The 20,035-nt window shown below is 38.7% G+C and overlaps 1 long non-coding RNA gene across 2 annotated transcripts in view; it reads left to right on the forward strand.

Annotated features, from left to right (window-relative positions):
- LOC132657190 (uncharacterized) overlaps positions 1-20,035 on the forward strand; it is a 190,648-nt gene that overhangs the window by 145,821 nt on the left and 24,792 nt on the right. The window contains exon 4 of one of the 2 annotated variants that reach the window (XR_009594987.1): positions 387-2,861. The exons of the other annotated variant lie outside the window; for it this stretch is intronic. This is a non-coding gene — a long non-coding RNA (uncharacterized LOC132657190). Of the gene's footprint in view, positions 1-386; positions 2,862-20,035 lie in introns of those variants that run through there. 2 annotated transcript variants of the gene reach the window in all.

The following is a 20,035-nucleotide window of genomic DNA, read 5'->3' on the forward strand; positions in this document are numbered from 1 at the left end:
ACTTTGTAATGGCTTATATGGAAAAATAATCTTAAAAAGAGTGTATGTATATATATATGTATATATATATATATATATATATATAAAACTGATTCACCTGAAACTAACACAAAATTGTAAATCAACTATATGCCAATAAAATTCTGCCCCCACAAAAAAAGATAGCACATACTTTTCCAACCTTGAGAATGATGGTTCTTTTTGCTTGTATTGTCCACAGAATAGGCTGACAGCCTCATCCTCCTGCAATAGTACCACAATATTATAGCTCTATTAAGATACATTTCATAAAGAAGAACACTGTTTGTAGTTTATGACTTTTTTCACCAATTTGAAATAGTTGACATTTATCATGAATGTGATGGCTATGCATTTTTTTCAACTAGGAGCAAAGTGGCTTCCCAGGTGGCTCAGTGGGTTAAGAATCCACCTGAAATATTGGAGATGGAGGAGACACAGGTTCAATCTCTGGGTCGGGAAAATCCCCTGAAGGAGGGCATGGCAACCCACTCCAGTATTCTTATGTGGAGAATTCCATTGACAGAGGAGCCTGGTGGGCTACAGTCTCTAGGATCGCAAAGAGTTGGACACTACTGAAGCAACTGTGAAGAAAGCTGAGCACTGAAGAATTGATGCTTTTGAACTGTGGTGTTGGAGAAGACTCTTGTGAGTCCCTTGGACTGCAAGGAGATCCAACCAGTCCATTCTGAAGGAGATCAGCCCTGGGATTTCTTTGGAAGGAATGATGCTAAAGCTGAAACTCCAGTACTTTGGCCACCTCATGCGAAGAGTTGACTTATTGGAAGACTGTGATGCTGGGAGGGATTGGGGGCAGAAGGAGAACGGGACAACAGAGGATGAGATGGCTGGATGGCATCACTGACTCGATGGACATGAGTTTGAGTGAACTCTGGGAGTTGGTGATGGACAGGGAGGCCTGGTGTACTGTGATTCAGGGGGTCACAAAGAGTCGGACACGACTGAGTGACTGAACTGAACTGAACTGAATTGAACTGAACTGAACTGAAGCAACTTAGCCTTCACACACAGGAACAAAGTACTTTGTCAACAGTTTTAAGGTGATGAATGTCATAATTAACTAGATGGGGAAAATCTTTTCACAATATATATGTATGTCAAATCATCATGATGTACACTTTAAATATATTGCAATTAGGTATTTGTTGATTACACCTCAAAGCTGAAAAAAAAAACAAATAGAAAATTTTAAAAAGTCAGTAGTCATTAGAAATCAAAGTAATAATATGATTATTAAAACTGGTAGGAAGAAAAGACAAGTAGCAAATAAGTTGATAAATCAAAATTGCAGTAAAACAGAAACATTTAACCTCTGTAAAACTGATTTAATGATAAGAAAAAAATGGAGGAGAGAATTCTGCTTTTCATTTATGTCTGTTCTCTAATATTTGATTTTTCCATACAAATGTATTTATTGCATTTTTAGAGAGAGAAATAAGTTGAAAGATAATAGAAAAGGAGGGAAGGAGGGAAACCTAAATACCTAGAGGTTACCATTGCATAGTGAGATTTCAGATGACTTCTTCCTTCACTACACCAACCAGTATGGCTAACAATATTTTTATAACTGTAAAACGAAAATAAAGTCATTTGCCCTTTGAAAAACAAAAAATCTCAAATTAAAAAAGAAATCAACCTTGTTGAGGTACTTTAATGCCTACTGGAAAATAAAGGTACTTTATTCCAACACTACTGGTAGTGTTGGAACTATCTAGTGGGAAAACACTTTTCAGAATGTCAAAGTGTTATTAACTTCTTGGTTGGCATCACGATATTACACTGAATACAAACCATTATTGTTTCAGTTGATGTAGTCTGGAGAGTCCTTAGCCTCAAAGTGCCAGGTAGACTGAAGAATAGTTGCCTACTAGTCAAGCAGAAAGTTCTCAAAATAATAGAATTACTGTCAAATGACACTGAGTTCTTTACAGTTACTGTGGGAGCAAATAAATCCTAAAAATATCCCTATGGCAATGTCTTTACAATTTGTACTGACATAAGCTCTTCGGGGATTCTTCCCTAAGATTAAGTCTACGCCCACAATTATGTCATCATATATGCAGAAGTGTCATTTTTGCTCAGTTTTTGCAATTTGTTTATAGGCCTGGAAGAGCAATAGCAAATGGTGATGTCCAGAACCATCAGTCTCTTAAGATACTAAAACCTGTTGTAGTGCTCCCACTAGAGCTGTGATGCTGGTTCATCGATGTCCTAAATTAAGTGTGTGTAGAGAAAGAAAAATTACATGCCATAGGAATGTGTTTTATAGCAAACAGGATATTATTCCAGAAACTAGTCATCAAGTTATGTTGGCCATTGTACATGAAGCACATCTGGGAATTATTCTCAGGAAAGCATTGGGTAGACTCTCTCTTTCTAATGGCTTGGACTTTATCTAACTACTGCAAAGACTGAAAAAAAAAATGAAGCACATGTCAAGATCCAGTGTATTATTTACCAGAGTCGATTCCATGATATGTAATGGTAAAACCTTAATCAAGAATCCCTTATTGATTTAAGGTTATATTAATAACTTAAATAAGCTTCCCTGCTGGTTCATACAGCAGGCAATCTGCCTACAATGCAGGAGACCTGGGTTTGATCCCTGGTCAGAAAGATCCCCTGGAGAAGGGAATGGCAACCCATTCCAGTGTTCTTGCCTGAAGAATGCTATGGATGGAGGAGCCTCGTCGGCTACAGTCCATGGGGTCGCAAAGGGTTGGACACAACTGAGTGACTAACACTTCACTTCAATAGGTTATAGTAGGCTTTTTCACAAATGACAATAAAATGTTCCAATTTCCCTACTGCTTGGTTCATAACTTTGGGTCAAATAATTGCATTAAATTTTCTGCTGTGTGTGTGCAATTTTTTCAGAAGGTAGAAAATCCACCTGCAATGCAGAAGACTCAGGTTCAATCCCTGGGTCGGGAAGGTCCCCTGGAAGAGGAAATGGCAACCCACTCCAGTATTCTTGCCTAGAGAATTCCATGGACAGAGGAATCTGGCAAGCTACAGTCCATGGGGTCGCCAAGAATCAGACACTACTGAAGGACTAACACATTTAGGATTATCTAAGGACCTTGCTTGTGCTTCCCAGGGGTCGCTAGTAGTAAAGAACACACCTGCCAGTGCAGGAGAGAAATGAGACGTGAGTTCAATCCCTGGATCAGGAAGATCCTACTGTCTGGATGGTCCCTATGTCCAATCCCAAGAGATTGAGATTTAATTGGTCAGGGGTGTGGCCTGAACTTCAAAATTTTTTAAAGGTTTCTAGGTGATGCTAATATGCAGACAAGTTAGCAAACCACTGACTTAGAGCATAACAATGCCTACATAAGGTACAGATGGCCTAAGTGTTTTATAAACATTCCATGCATGCATGCTCAGTTGTGTCTGATTCTTTGCAAACCCAGAGGAAGGGGTTGAGGCTTGCTTATTGAGCTGGTTGATGAATATGGTGGTGGTGGTTTAGTTGCTAAGTCGTGTCTGACTCTTATGACCCCATGGGCTGTAGCCTGCCAGGCTCCTCTGTCCATGGAATTTTCCATGTAAGGATACTGGGGTGGGTTGCCATTTCTTTATCCAGGGAAAACTTCATCTCTTGCACTGGCAACTGGATTCTTTTACCAGTGAGCCACCTGGGAGTAATGTTTGATAACATAAGGCCAGATTGCTACAAAACAAAATCAGTATATAAACCCCGTTTGCCTAAGTTCGACATCTAAGCTGTCAGTTATAACACAGCCTAGCCCCAGGCAAGTTTCCTATTCATAAATTTCCCAACACAAGTGAGGTGTAGCATATTGACAATCTCAGTTTGGGGGAGAGGGGGAAGAAGAGAAAACAAAAACAAAAATCCCCCTCAAAGTTGTGTTAGTAAGTTCCAAATAAATCATAGAAACCACTTTTTTATCATATCTTGCAATGGTCTCAAGCAAATGGTCAGGCTGAAAGGATGGTAAAGACCACTGAAAATTGTTGCAGGAAACTGGACTGTAAGATTAGACGTGTTTCTCATCCTTCCAGGTTAGATAGTAGTTTTTAGTTCTGCAGAATTTTTAATAAAAATTTGCATGAAAAGTCAGTCCAAGTGCCTTCTGAATTCATCAGCATATCAAAATACAAAGATGTCTTCTGCAAGTTATACTCAGCACTTAATTTTCACTTACCTATATAACAATAGTTAATATTTGTAAAGAACTGAACAAATGTAGCTTTCAGCCACAATAATTGAAACAGTCTGTGTTCAACAAAGCTGAGATATAACTGAAGTGATAGAACACCAATGTATTAACTGTGAACATATCCTTCATGGAAAAACTTACAACTGAAGATTTTGCTCCATCTTATCAGACCAGAATTAGTTCATAGCACCTTTTTTAAAAAATTGTTATTTTTTGCCAAACCACATGACATGTGAGATCTTAATTCCCCAATCAGGAACTGAACCCACACCTCCTGTATTGGGAGCACAGAGTCTTAATCCCTGAACCACAAGGGAAGTCCCTAAAAAGCATCTTTAAACACAACTACTCTCTGTCGTAACACATTGGTTGTCTGCGTAACAACTGAAGAAGAGGATCAAAGTTAGAAGACAAATACTGTCTGACTTCAAAATTCAACATAAAACTATAAGAATTAAGACAGTGCAGCATTGTCATAGACAAGCAAATAGATCAATGGAAAAGAATAAAGAGACCAGAAATACGGCCAAACATGAATAGAAACTGCTTTTTAACAAAGGTGTATAAGGCAATTCAGTGGAGAAAATCTTTTCAATAAAGGGTCCTGAAGCATTTGAAAATACATACACAAAAACAAGAATTTCTAACCATACCCCTTACAATTCACAAAAACTAACTTAAAATGAATCTTAGCTATAATGTAAAGATCTAAAACTATAGAACTTCTTAACAAACAACATGGGAGGAAATCTTTGAGACCTTGGGTTTAGAAAAATATTTCTTAAATACAACACCAAAAGGATAATCCATAAGAGGAAAAAAAAAACAATAAATTGGACAAAACTCAAAATTTTAAAGTTCTGTTCTTCAAAAGATACTGTTAAGAATAGAAAGGTAATCCAAGGACTAAGAGAAAATATTTGCAAATCACATATAGAATACGGTGCTTATATCCAGAATATTCAATGAACTCTTTAAACTCAGTAATAGGAAAACAATACCGCTTTTTATAAAAGGAGCAAAGTGTTTGAACACACTTCATCAAAGAGCTATAGGAATAACAAACAAGAAAATGAAAAGATTCTCATTATCATTAATCATTAATGCTGCTGCTGCTGCTGCTCCGTCGCTTTAGTCATGTCCGACTCTGTGTGACCCCATAGATGGCAGCCCACCAGGCTCCCCCAACCCTAGGATTCTCCAGGCAAGAACGCTGGAGTGGGTTGCCATTTCCTTCTCCAATGCATGAAAGTAAAAGTGAAAGTGAAGTTGCTCAGTCGTGTCCGACTCTCAGCGACCCCATGGACTGCAGCCTACCAGGCTCCTCCGTCCATGGGATTTTCCAAGCAAGAGTACTGGAGTGGGATGCCATTGCCTTCTCCATCATTAGGTAAGTGCAAATTAAAGCCGCCAGGGGATACCATTGCACATCTAACACAATGGTTAAAATTAAAATAACTGACCATACCGAGTATTGGTGAAGATGTAAAACAACTGAAATTCTCATTCATTGCTAGTAGAAATTTAAATGGTTCAACCAGTCTGGAAAAAAGTTGGACAGCTTCTTAAAGAGTTAAGCACACATCTACTATGTGATCCAGCCATTCCACTTCTACATGTTTATCCAAGAGAAATGAAAACACAGGTCCATACAGAGATTTGCATACAAATATTTATAGCAGTTTTACTAGCCAAAATCTGGAAACAATCCAAATGCCCTTCAATCAGTAAATGGATAAGCAAATTGGGTTACTGTGTCCATGTGTGCTAACTTGCTTCATCTATGTCTGACTCTTTGCAACCCCATGGACTGTAGCCCACTAGGCTCCTGTCCATGAGATTCTCTAGGCAAGAGTACTGGAGTGGGTTGCCCTGCCCTCCTCCAGGGAATCTTCCTGACCCAGGGATGGAACCTGTGTCTCTTACGTCTATCTGCATTGGCAGGTGGGTTTTTTACCACAAGTGCCACCTGGGAACCCCACTGTATCCACACTACCAGAATAAAAAATAATGAACTATTATACATGCAGAAACATGGATGAATCTGGGAATAATTATGCTGAGAAAGAAGCCAATATATATGCTGTGTAATTCCATTTATATAAAATTCTAGAAAATGCAACCTAATATCTTGAGTGGTCATCTCAGCTGGAATAGAAGTAGGAAAGGTTATAAAAAAAAGGCACAAAAATACTTTTGAGGGTGATAGGTATGTTTATTATCTTGCTTGTGGTGGTGGCTTCACAGGGGTATGCAAGTGTCAAAACATATATTTTTTAGTACAATTCAAATATGTGCAGTTTAGTTTAAGTCAACTACATCTCAACAAAGTTGTTGAAAACAAATTTTAAAGCTCTTCTTTTTTCATTTAAAGACTTTGTTAGCATTATCTATGGTGGTGTCATTTTTATTTTGTATTGACTTTGATTATATGCTGCAGTGATTTCTAATATGGCTAGACTTTTCATTTTTAGAATACCTTGTTAAAAGCCTGTTTTATCACTTAAAGACAGCACAAATATTTTAATCAGTTGTCTGGGAGAAAACAAAAACTCCATCTCCCTCAAAAATAAATTAGGAGTCCCACAGATTAGAAGGTTGCATAAACTTTTATAATGCTGTGTGTTTGAAAATTCAATAATTGGCAAATTTATGCAGCAATCTATGGATTTATCTCATGTATTCTGACCCATCTGTTAAAACAGGCAATTACCAGAGAGCGCTGCTGGTGAGAATATACATTCTCAAGGCTAAAAATATACCCACACACTTAAGTACATTTACTCTCTAAGCATCAATTTGCAGAAGCTTTTGTTTGTCTTTTTTGCCTTTCTCCAAAAGTAAATAGCACAGCAGATTCTTAAAAGACAAAGTTGCATTTTAACAAGCTGGTTCTAGGATTTATTCATGTTCTGTGCTTACAGTTATTTATTGCTTTTTTAAAGGTTATATAGGTAGGTAAATATGACTAAATGTTGATAAAATAGAACAGTTTTTATAGAACACCTCACTGGTTTAACATGGTAAGACTTCTGGCCTTTAAAATCATTTTAAATAGTGAATATCTTCAGAATTATTAGACCTGAAGTGTTTAGGACATATAGATAAGAATAGATGGTTTTAAATACCTACAGAGAAATGTCCATAACTTGCTTTTATAATCTACTTTATGGTAATTTACCTTAAAGTAAGGATTAAAAGTAAATTCTTATTCAGGACTTTGATGAATGAGATATTAATAATTCATATTCTTGTTAATAGGGATGCCAAAGATAGTATGCCCAGATTTCTAATTTTTCAAAGTAAAAGTATTATTAAGGACATTAAAAAGAGGCCTTAGAATACCTAAAACAATCTTGAAATAGAAGAATAAAGTGTGAAGAATCACTCTTCCCCATACTGGAGCCCACTATATAACTACCATGGTCAAAACTATATGATACTGATGGAGGAAACGATGGATGAGTCAATGGAACAGAAGAGAGAACACAGAAATAGACCTACACTCCATCAGTGTCCGTGTCCTGGTTGTTAAATTTAACTGTGGTTTTGCAAGACGTTACCACTGAGAGGAACTGGGAAAGAGTACAAGAGATTTCTCTGTACTAATTCTTACACATGCATCTGAATCTACAGTTATCTCAAATAAAATTGTACTTTAAAAAATACACTAAAATAGTAGCAAATGAAATCGAATTTTTCTGGTTTGCTTTTATTTATTTTTTTTTCGTTTTCTTTTTTATTATTAATTTTATTTTTACTTTATTTTACTTTACAATACTAAATTAAATACAGTATTTCGCAGTTCTTGGTGACTTATATTATAAAGATGAGTTATCGCATATAAGAAATAACTCATTATTTGAAATTTCTAGTTAAGTGAATTGTCAATGAATAAGCCTGGACTGTACATAAGAATTGCAGTAACAAGACCTCAGATAGTTCTGGAAATAACCCAGTAACCCTTTCCAGGGTTCAGAAAGGTGAGACTTAGCAATCTGACAACCTTGATAGCTGTTGGTGCCTCCATGCGTTACCTATGTCTCGGTCATCTGACTGTTTCTTACGTAATGAAATAAGGAAAGGATGCTCTTCATCAGGATACTACAATACTTACATTTTTGTCATAGAGAATTGCTTGGAATGGAGGAAAGCCTCCATATGGTGACCAGAAGTGACGTGTTCTCTTTGAGTATGAGAAGAGATACACGGAGAAGAAACACACCTTAGAAAAGAACTGGATTATTCCCTATGCTGAAAGGAAAAAACTGAATTTTCCCAACACATCATCGTTTGTTTCTGCCCTTTCATCCTGCTGGAATCACTTGATTCATACTTACTTAACTTGCCTGAACAATTTAAGTAGCCTACAGATGGTCCCCAACTTATGATGATTAGACTTTAAATGATTTTTTTTTTTTTTTACCTTACAAAGGTGTGAAAGGGATACACAATCAGTAGAAGCCATACTTTGAATTTTGATCTTTTCCTGGGCTAGTTCTGTGCAGTGGAATACTCTCTGGTGATGCTGGGCAGTGGCAGTGAGCCACACTCCCAGTCAGCTGGACAATCACAGGATAAACCACAGCTACACTTAAAACCATCAGTACCCAAACCGCCATTGTGTTTTTCACTTTCAGTACAGTAGTCAGCAAATTACATGAGCTGGTCAACACTTTATTACATAACAGGTTTTGTGTTAGATTATTTTGCCCAACTGTAGGCTAATGTAAGTATTCTGAGCATGTATAAACTAAGTTAGGATAAACTATGATGTTCAATAGGTTTAGGTGTAGTAAATGCATTTTCTGCTTACAGTATTTTTAACTCACAGTAGCTTTACTGGAACGTCAAGGAAGATCTGTAGTGATTTCTTTGCTCTGACCTGTTTCTCACCTCCTACCCGTAAGTCCATCTTCCAAACTGTCCCCAGAGTGACCTTTCTAATAAGCTTGCTCACCAACTGTCTATTTGAAATCCAGTCATTGCTTCTGCTTGTCTAAAATATAGAGTCTAAATTTTGCTGGCCATTCAAAGCTACCCAAAATCTAGGCCCAATACCTGCCACTCCTAAGTACACATCCCACAGTCTGTATGGGCCACTTCATCGTCTCAGAACACACCACGCTTTTTGTCATATGGGTCCTTTAATTTTTAATCTAGAGTGCCCATCTTAGTCTTTGCCTGGTTAATGATCTCACTTTCTCCCTGAAGCTGTCCTCAATATCTTGAGACAGCTCATCACTCCTCCTTTTTTCTCTCATGGGATTTTACATGGAAGAATAGTTACTATTTATTGAGCGCTTACTAGGTACCAGGCACTGTGCCTAACTAAGCATTTTACAGACGTGATCTCATTTAATCTTCCCAGCAGCCCTATGAGGTCATGTGGCACTTTTCTCACTGTCTTCTCATTCATTGTTTTCATGTCCATGTCCTCACTAGAAGAGAGTGGTCTTGTTCATCTTATCTGAACCACCTTCTCCTGTGGTGTCTGATCACATCTGGTGTTCGATAAATGTTTGTCAAGTGAGTGAACAATGGAATGAACAAAGTGAAATAAATTAACGATAGGGTGCTTTTAAAAATATCCTTTTAGAAAGGACTGGCTTTACCATATCGTACATGGCCAGAGCACTGGAAGTGTGCTTCCTAATCCAAATATCACTCTCCTTGCTCCTGGCATGATGCCTGAAATCCCCATGGTTCTCAAGAATGTCCTGCCTTTATTTTTTATTCTTATTGCCAATAGCCCAGACTAGACCCTGTCTTGCTTCTTAGTTGATCTACTCATCTACTTTCAGATCTTCTGCTTAATTATTACTAGACACCTTGGAAAAGATCAATTTTCCTAAAATACTAATCTGATTATATATTTTCCCTGCTCAAAAACCTTAAATTTTCTAAAAAGGAATCCTCTCTTGCTAGCTTGACTTTCAAAATCCTCCACAATCTGTTCTCAACTATTTCTTATTACACTTTAAATCCTATGGTTCAATCAATCTGAAATAGTTGTCATTCTCACTTCCATGCCTTTGTTCACTGTAATTCCTCTGACTCTCTGGGCTGGCTTCTTTCCCTGCATTGTCTATGAAAATTTAATCCTCTCCATGATGCTAGAATACACCAGTCAGAAATGACCTCTTATTTTTCTTAAATGCTTATCCACTAATAGGCTTATAAAAGACATTCACATTTTAGACTTTTCACCTGTATTAAAAAGTCAGCTCTGGAACTTCCCTGGAGGTCCAGTGTTTAAGATTTCATACATCCACTGCAGAAGGTATGGGTTTGACCCCTGGTTAGGGAGTTAAGGGGCTTCCCTGGTAGCTCAGATGGTAAAGCGTCTGCCTACAATGTGGGAGACTTGGGTTCGATCCCTGGATCGGGAAGATCCCCTGGAGAAGGAAATGGCAACCCACTCCAGGAGTCATGCTTGGAAAATCCCATGGACCGAGAAGCCTGGTGGGCTACAGCCTATGGGGTCGCAAAGAGTCAAACACAACTGAGCCACTTCACTTCACTTCACTTCACTAGGGAATTAAGATCCACATACTGCAGGGGAAAAAAAAAAAAAAAGAGCTAGCTCCTTGAGAAGGGTCAGGTAACTTTTTCAGTTAACTGCCCACCTCATAGACAATTCCCTTTTAAAATGTGCCCCCTTCGCTATGTGAGGGTGAATCCCCCACATCTGTGCTTCTGCCATATTAGTCTGCTTCTGAGTAAATTAGGGATGGGACCTAACCATGCTTGGCCAACTAGGTTCTCCCCTTGGAGACCATGTACTTTTATCAGATAAATAAATAAAACAAAAGACCTTTTAGCCTAGATCTGTCTCCTAAATGGAGGAGCTGGAAACTAAACTGTGAAGCATCACCAGTGCACCTGTAAGGCTGTGTCCCTCCAGTGGGGACCATTTTTCACATTAAAAAAAGAGCATCCCTCTAGGTGGATGCAGCTTCAGATGCAGGGCACAAATATATGTGATGACCTTGGAGGGCCATAGTATTTTTCTTCATGGTAGGGGAGGTAGAAAGAGTTGGGTTTCAGAAAGAGGAAAATGAACCCTAAATGAAAGTGCCACTGCCTGGTTGCTGTCAGGTTTCCAAACACTGGGTATAGTCCCAGTTGAGATACCATTGTCTATGCCTGAGAAAATCCAGTATTCTTTCCAAAAATTCCTTTTTTACTCAAGGGTAAAATGAGTTGTGCATTAGCTATCTGATCCCACAAGGCTGAGAGTAGCTTTTCAGAGTAACTTACAGTGTCACTCTATGCATGCTAAGTTGCTTCAGTCATGTCCAACTCATTGCAGCCCTTTGAATTGTAGCCCAAGAGGCTCCTCTGTTCATGGGATTCTCCAGGCAAGAATACTGGAGTGGGTTGCCATGCCCTCCTCCAGGGGATCTTCCTGACCCAGGGATTGAACCCACATTTCTTACGTCTCCTGCATTGGCAGGCAGGTTCTCTACCAGTAGCACCACCTGGGAAGCCCATATGCTAAGTCGCTTCAGTTCAGTTTAGTCACTCAGTCGTGTCCGACACTTGGTCACTTCAGTCATGCCCAGTTCTGCAACCATGTGGAATGTAGCGTGCCAGGCTCTTCTGTCCGTGGGATTCTCGTCAGTCACCTGGTAAATATATGTTGAGTGTGGGTTACGCTTCTGGTTCTTAATGTTGGCTGTACATTAGAAACACCTGAGATGCTTTTAAACCTACCAATGCCCGCATCTCACTGCAGACTAATTAAATTCAAACTGTCTTGGATGGGACGGCATTATTTTTTAGTTAGACCTTTCCTGATGATTCTAAAATGTAATCATGAATTATCACTGCATTAGATGTTATGAAAATAAATACAAATACTGAGGAAGAGCTGGTAGCACATTAAGCCATTTTTATTTGTTAGCTCATCTGTGTTGAATTATTTAACAGATTGTACAGTTTAGGAAAAGATTTACACCCAAGATTAGGGTCAAGGTAGCATCAGAAGCAGTAAAGAAAAATGTATAAAAAAATGAAGGACAGGCTTTGAGTTTAGTTCATATTTTTTAAAAAAACAGAGCAAATTATTGGGGCGGGCACTGGGAGTAGTTATATAAGCCATTAACTGATCGAGCCAGGAGGAAATGGGTAACAGTAGTCATTTTCATTCCAAAAATATGGAATTCTTCTGAGAGGATATCTTTAAAACAATATTCTGATGAAATTTTAGTTTCAAAATCAAGCTAAAACAATGTAACATAATCTCTAGATCAGCATAATTAAGCAAGTGATTATAGCTTAATGTCTAATTATTAGTTCTGTATTAATAATTTAGTTATTAATAATGTAAGTATTAAGAGGTAGCATAAACTAAGAATATTAAAATATACTTTTTAAAGGCTGTATTCCTGGTTTCTCCACACTGCTCCCTGAGCTCAAGTATGACTTCATTCCACTGAAGACTTTGTTGGTACTGTATTTCTTTCTTTCTCTTTTTAATATTTATTTATTTGGCTGTGTCAGGTCTTAGTTGAGGCATGCAGGATCTTTGTTGCATTGTGAGGGTCTTTTATTGAACCACTCGGACTCTCTAGCTATGCCCATAGGCTTGGTAGTTTCGGGCTCAGGAGTTGCAACATGCAGGCTTAGTTGCCCCAAAGCATGTGGGATCTTAGTTCCCCAGACCAGGGATCAAACCCATGGCCCCTGCATTGCAAAGCAGATTCTTAACCACTTGACCAGCAGGGAAGTCCCTGTACTTCTTAATACATTCTGTCTGATATTGTGGCTACTTTACTGCTTGTCTTTGCCTTTTACTTAACAAGAAGCTCTGTGAGAGAAGTGATCATAGTATTCATTTTTGTATTCCTCCCACAGAACCTTCTTCTGTTAGAGCACGTTAGTTTTATTTGTTGTGTTAGGCTTTATAAATTAGGCATAAATTCTACTGCAAATAAGGTAAAACACACTACAATGGCTTAAACCATAGGTTTGTTTTTCTCATGTAGCAAGAAATTGAGATATAGGCAGTCCAAGGTTGAAACAGTTTCCCAAGAAAGCAGTTAGGGACACATTATTTCCATCTCTCTGCTTCTCTTGTCCTTACTCTTTAGCATGTCACCTCATGGTCATAAGACGGCTGCTACACCTTTAGGCATTGCTTTTTTTTTTTTTTTTTAAGCAAGAAGGGACAGGCTCAAAATGTCCAAAGGAACACTCCAACGCAATCTATCCTTTTTATTTATTTGTTTACGGCTGTGTTGAGTCTTTGTCGCTGCACTCAGGCTTTCTCTAGTTGCGGGAGCCGGGGCTACTCTCTAGGTGTGGTGTGTGGGTTTCTCACTGTGGTGGTTTATCATTGCAGAGCACAGGCTCTAGGGCACACAGGCTCGGTAATTGTGGTGCAGGGGCTTAGTTGCCCCCACAGCCTGTGGAATCTTCCTAGACCAGGGACTGAACCAGTGTCCCCTGCATAGGCACCAGTCTCCCCTGCATGGCAGGCTGACGCTTAATCACTGGATCACCAGGAGATGCCCCCAGTCTATCCTTTTTTAAAGCTTTCCTGAAATTTTATCCAGCAAATGTTTGTTGGATAGAATTGGACACATGGTTATTCCTGGACTAATACTGAAAGATGGTTAGGGAGAAAGGAATTATGCATTGGGGTTGAGCCAGCCAGAAACATTGTACCATGAGGTTTTATTCTAATTAGACTTGAAATGATTATTGCAGATTGTTTGGCAACCCCTACCATGATCTGACGGCCAAGAAAATCGTGGGCCAGAAATGTCTGAGATCCATAGCCAGGTAATGGCAGAACAGAGACTAGAATAAGATCCAGCTATTACCATTCTTAAGCCACTGAACATTACATACATCTGCACACACAAACTATTAGAAGGTCCTACTTTAGAAGCTATGAGTCATTTCCAAAGACAGAATTTAGATTGCTGGAACTTTGTTTTAGCCATCTCCCAAAGAACCTTCCCCTTCCTATAAATCATCAGAGCAGCAAATAGGAAAACAGACCTTTCAGTCTTCCTTTGATGTAAAAGAGGGCAAAATAAACTGTCCAGAATTTCCGTGGGACATGTTCTCCATAAGTTGTCCTCTTGCTTTGTGTAACTGAGAAGGTTGTTTTTTTAAAATCTCTAATGTAGAATAAATTAATTAAATGGTGAAAATCCAAAAGTGTTTAAGTGCAATCCCAGTCTTTGGTCCTCTCCCTTACTATTCACTACCATTATTTTTGCTAAGAATTTTTTTGAAATTACTGTTGCTGTCAAATTACTTTAATTCTGACCTTTGACCCCCCCAAATAAGGTTTTGCTAAATGTATGCCTCCTAAATAATTATCCTATCAAAATTTTTGTTTCCCCAAATGACTAATTTTAGCTTTCTAGGTATGATATTCACATTTAAGGGGAAAAAAACCTATATCTATTTCAACCAACCAACGCTCTACAAGAGTGCTGATTATTCTCCACATCTATGATTTTTATCATTATGAATAAATGCTGAGTAAGTGGTGGCTATTATTATGCTTGTGCTTAGTCATTCAGTCATGTCGATTCTTTGAGACCCCATGGACTGTATAGCCCACCAGGCTCCTCTGTCCATGGGATTCTCCAGGCAAGAATACTAGAGTGCGTTGCCCGGTCCTCTTCCAGGGGAATCTTCCCAATCCAGGGATTGAACCCAGGTCTCCCGCATTGCAGGCAGATTCTTTACCAGCTGAGCTACCAGGGAAGCCCCTGTGACTATTATTAAGTTGTTATAAGTTCAACATGACAATGGATGCACATTTTTTAAAGTTGAAATAGAAATCAATTGTATTCTTATCATGCTCAAACATGTTTGGGCCTGAATTTCTAAGACTCTAATGGTTTTTCATAACTAAATCATTACCCCATGCATGTATGCTTAGCGTAAACATAATTAAAGCATTCAGTCACCTGCTGTCATGTTTTGTTTTTTTTTTTAACTACCTTAAAGATTGTGTGTGCTAAGTCGCTTCAGTCCTGTCTGACTCTGTGAGCCTATGGATTGTAGCCTGCCAGGCTCCTCTGTCCATGGGATTCTCCAGGCAATAGTACTAGAGTGTGTTGCCATTTCCTCCTCCAGGGAATCTTAATCCAGGGACTGAACCCATGTCTCTTACGTCTCCTGCATTGGCAGGAGGGTTCTTTACCACTAGCGACTATTCAGCAATAATCTTGGTATCACTGCAAACTCTGTTAGGAGGAATAATTTCTATGAAAATTAAACTTAATAAGCTATCATTTTTAAAAGAAAAGCATAGTAATGTTTTATACACATTTTGTAATTACCCTCTATAGTCTTTCTAAGTCAATTTTAATCTGTTTGGGGTGTGTAGTTTATTGGTTATATTTCAGTTTCTATGGCAACAAATGCAATCATTGCATACACATTCTGCAGCTGGGTAGACAAGCAGTCTCCTCTGAGACTTACACTTGCAAATAAAGCAGTGTGTGAGTAAGAGGCAAGCATTCTTCTCCTCCAGGAGACTGAGTACACTACACTTCCAAGATACCAGGCTTAGGCGATAGCCAAAAAAACGCTTCCAAACACAACCCGTTCTCCAGGTTTCACATGGAACAATTGAGATGTCTTTACTCAAGGCATAAAGATACTTCCACTGCTGCTTTTAGAATTTGGGATACAATGGAAAACTGTACAGTAAGTACCTGGTTCTCATCCATTTCTTAAGACTTCCTGTGTTTCTGAAGTGGAAATTTATAAAAGCACAGTTCAGATGTTCTGAAATAAAATTTAGATGATGATGAAAATAAAGTAATAGAAGTCATTACAAAAAAAAAAAAATAGGAACCAAAGAAATCTCTGTAACAGAAATTCCTTAAAAGTCTTTCACGATGTTCTGAAACTGAGATTGTGCATTAATTTGAGCTACTTCTGAGCAAGTGAATGTCTTATAGATAATTAACTCAATTAAAGAAAAATTTTCACTTTTCTATTATAGAAAATTTAAAATGCATCACACAACTAGAAATTTAAAACACACCACACAGTCCACCTGGCTGAGTCCTTTTTCTCAGTACTAATGCCCTGACAGTGCATTAGGCTAGTACTTCGGAGAAGGCAATGGCACCCCACTCCAGTACTCTTGCCTGGAAAATCCCATGGACGGAGGAGCCTGGTAGGCTGCAGTCCATGGGGTCGCTAAGAGTCTGACATGACTGAGTGGCTTCACTTTCACTTTTCACTTTCGTGCGTTGGAGAAGGAAATGGCAACCCACTCCAGTATTCTTGCCTGAAGAATCCCAGGGATGGGGAAGCCTGATGGGCTGCCGTCTCTGAGGTCAAACAGAGTCGGACACCACTGAAGCGACTTAGCAGCAGCAGCAGCAGAATACAATGAACTTTTATGTACCTACCTCTCAGGTTGCTATCATTAATACTTGACGTGTTTTATCTATAAACTCTCATACTCTTCTTTTAACAAATTATATTAAATTATTTCCTTTCATTCATATATATCTGTGCTGTGTTGTGCTTAGTCATTCAGTCATGTCCAACTCTTTGTGACCCCATTGACTGTAGTCTGCCCGGCTTCTTTGTCCATGGAATTCTTGAGGCAAGAATACTGGAGTGGGTTGCTATGCCCTTCTCCGGGGGATCTTCCTGACTCAGGAATCAAACTGGAGTCTCCTGCATTGCAGGCAGATTCTTTACCAGCTGAACTACCAGGGAAGCCCCGTATACATCTAGTACATATTTAATTGATAAGGATTTCGACATTGTAACAATTACACTGTTATCTATAACAATTAAAATGAACAGTTAAGTCATTAATATCAAAATATTCTATTTTAACTTAATATGGAAAGTGATTGATGTTAACAATTGTTATACTTTATGTAAAAGGCTTGTAAATAAATCACTTCCATGAAAGTGTATGTGATTTATTATACCCATGGAAAACAAAATACATTTTAAAAATCACTTTTTACTTTGTCCTACAAGTTTCCTTTTCTTTTTCTAGAGGAGATATCAGTATGTAGTTATTTCCTATCATTTTACAATAGTGTAGGGAATACCTATTGAAGAATTTAATTTTCATCAATTGAAATAATATTGGAGTATCTCTGATTTAGTCCTCAATTTCCCTTCAGTTGGCCCAGAAGTAAAAACCAAGAGGTTTTCATTCCCCATATACCCATCCTGCCTGATACTAATATGTTTATGAAGTATGTCTCATTAAATGCTATTGATTTAGCTCTTTCTCCATGAAAACACTCTCTTGGAATGATGCATGTTTCACTGTTGAGTGTCTGTCTCTTTGCTTTTCCACTGAACTTCTGGGAAAGTCTTTCTAATTTTGTCTCTTTGTTCTTGATTTTGCCTGTTCATCTGTGAATATCTTTATCTTTTTCTCATTTTCTTTTTCTCCTTATTCACCTTTCATTTCCTCTAATCTCTGACTCTCCTTCATGGTTATTATATTTCTTGGTCATAAGGCAATATTTTCTGTCCTTTATTTTTAAAATAGATGAAAGAAACATTTGGGGCTTCTGTAAAAGAAAATAAAATGGTTTTTCACCTGATTTGTTTTCTTCTTTCAAAGTATTAACTGTCTTAGCATGTTCGTTTAGAATACATATTTAGCCATTCTAAGAGGTATTGCACGTTTACTGAAGATTTCCAAAGAACTTTTTTTCAAAGAACAATTCAATTTATTTAAACAAAAACAAAAACAGTTCACCCATTCCTCCCACCTCCCCACTTCCCCCTTCCCCCTACCCCCCACCTCTGACAGCCGCCAATGCATTCTCTATATCTATGAGCTTGGGTTGATTGATTGCCGTTTCTTTCCTTCCTTCCTTTCCCTTTCTCTGTCTCCCTCTCTTGCTCTCTCTTCCTTTTTCATTCATTCCTTCTCTCTTTTCTTTTCTTCTTTCCCTTTTGATTCCACATATTTAAAAAGACTAGAGCTTTCCTGGTGGCTCATCACTAAAGGAGACTCACGACATGTGGGTTTGATCCCTGGGTCAGGAAGATCCCCTGGAGGAGGGCATGGCAAGCCACTCCGGTATTCCTGCCTGGAAGAATCCCATGGACAGAGGACAGTCAGACATGACTGAAGCAACTGAACATGCACACAAAACAGAGATTATACAGCAATTGTCTTTCTCTGACTTATTTCACTTAGCATAATGCCCTTAGCACTCATCTCACACGCTAGTAAAGTAATGCTCAAAATTCTCCAAGCCAGGCTTCAGTAATACGTGAACCATGAACTTCCAGATGTTTAAGCTGGTTTTAGAAAAGGCAGAGGAACCAGAGATCAAATTACCAACATCTGCTGGATCATCGAAAAAGCAAGAGAGTTCCAGAAAAACATCTATTTCTGCTTTCTTGACTATGCCAAAGCCTTTGACTGTGTGGATCACAATAAACTGTGGAAAATTCTGAAAGAGATGGGAATCCCAGACCACCTGACCTGCCTCTTGAGAAACCTGTATGCAGGTTAGGAAGCAACAGTTAGAACTGAACATGGAACAGACTGGTTCCAAATAGGAAAAGGAGTACGTCAAGGCTGTATATTGTCACCCTGCTTATTTAACTTCTATGCAGAGTACATCATGAGAAATGCTGGACTGGAGGAATCACAAGCTGGAATCAAGCTTGCTGGGAGAAATATCAATAACCTCAGATAGGCAGATGACACCACCCTTATGGCAGAAAGTGAAGAGGAGCTAAAAGCCTCTTGATGAAAGTGAAAGTGGAGAGTGAAAAAGTTGGCTTAAAGGTCAACATTCAGAAAACTAAGATCATGGCATCTGGTCCCATCACTTCATGGGAAATAGATGGGGAAACAGTAGAAACAGTGTCAGACTTTATTTTGGGGGGCTCCAAAATCACTGCAGATGGTGACTGCAGCCATGAAATTAAAAGACGCTTAATCCTTGGAAGAAAAGTTATGACCAACCTAGATAGCGTACTCAAAAGCAGAGACATTACTTTTTGCCTACAAAGGTCTGTCTGGTCAATGCTATGGTTTTTCCTGTGGTCATGTATGGATGTGAGAGTTGGACTGTGAAGAAGGCTGAGTGCCAAAGAGTTGATGCTTTTGAACTGTGGTGTTGGAAAAGACTCTTGAGAGTCCCTTGGACTGCAAGGAGATCCAACCAGTCCATTCTAAAGGATATCAGTCCTGGGTGTTCTTTGGAAGGACTGATGCTGAAGCTGAAACTCCAGTACTTTGGCCACCTCCTGCGAAGAGTTGACTCGTTAGAAAAGACTGTGATGCTGGGAGGGATTGGGGGCAGGAGGAGAAGGGGACGACCCAGGATGAGATGGCTGGATGGCATCACCAACTCGATGGACGTGAGTCTGAGTGAACTCTGGGAGTTGTTGATGGACAGGGAGGCCTGGTGTGCTCCAATGCATGGGATCGCAAGGAGTCAGACATGACTAAGCTACTGAACTGAACTGAATCCCCTAGGTCCATCTTAGTTGTGCCAAATAGCAAGATTTCATTCTTTTCATGGCTGAGTAATATTGCACTGTATCTGTATACCACAGTTTCTTTATCTATCCATCCATCAATAAGCATTTAGGTTATTTCCATATATTGGGTATTATAAATAAAGCTATGATGAATATGGGTGTGCATACATCTTTATTTGGGGATTAATTTTTGTTTTCTTTGGATAAATACCCAGAAGTAGAATTCTGAATCATACCATAGTTCCATTTTTAATTTTTTAAGGAACTGTCACACTTTTTTCCATATTGGCTATACCAACTTACATTCCTACCAACAATGCACAAGTGTTCCC

The sequence above is a fragment of the Ovis aries genome, chromosome 9, assembly GCF_016772045.2.
Source record: "Ovis aries strain OAR_USU_Benz2616 breed Rambouillet chromosome 9, ARS-UI_Ramb_v3.0, whole genome shotgun sequence".
NCBI classification, from domain to species: Eukaryota; Metazoa; Chordata; class Mammalia; order Artiodactyla; family Bovidae; genus Ovis; species Ovis aries.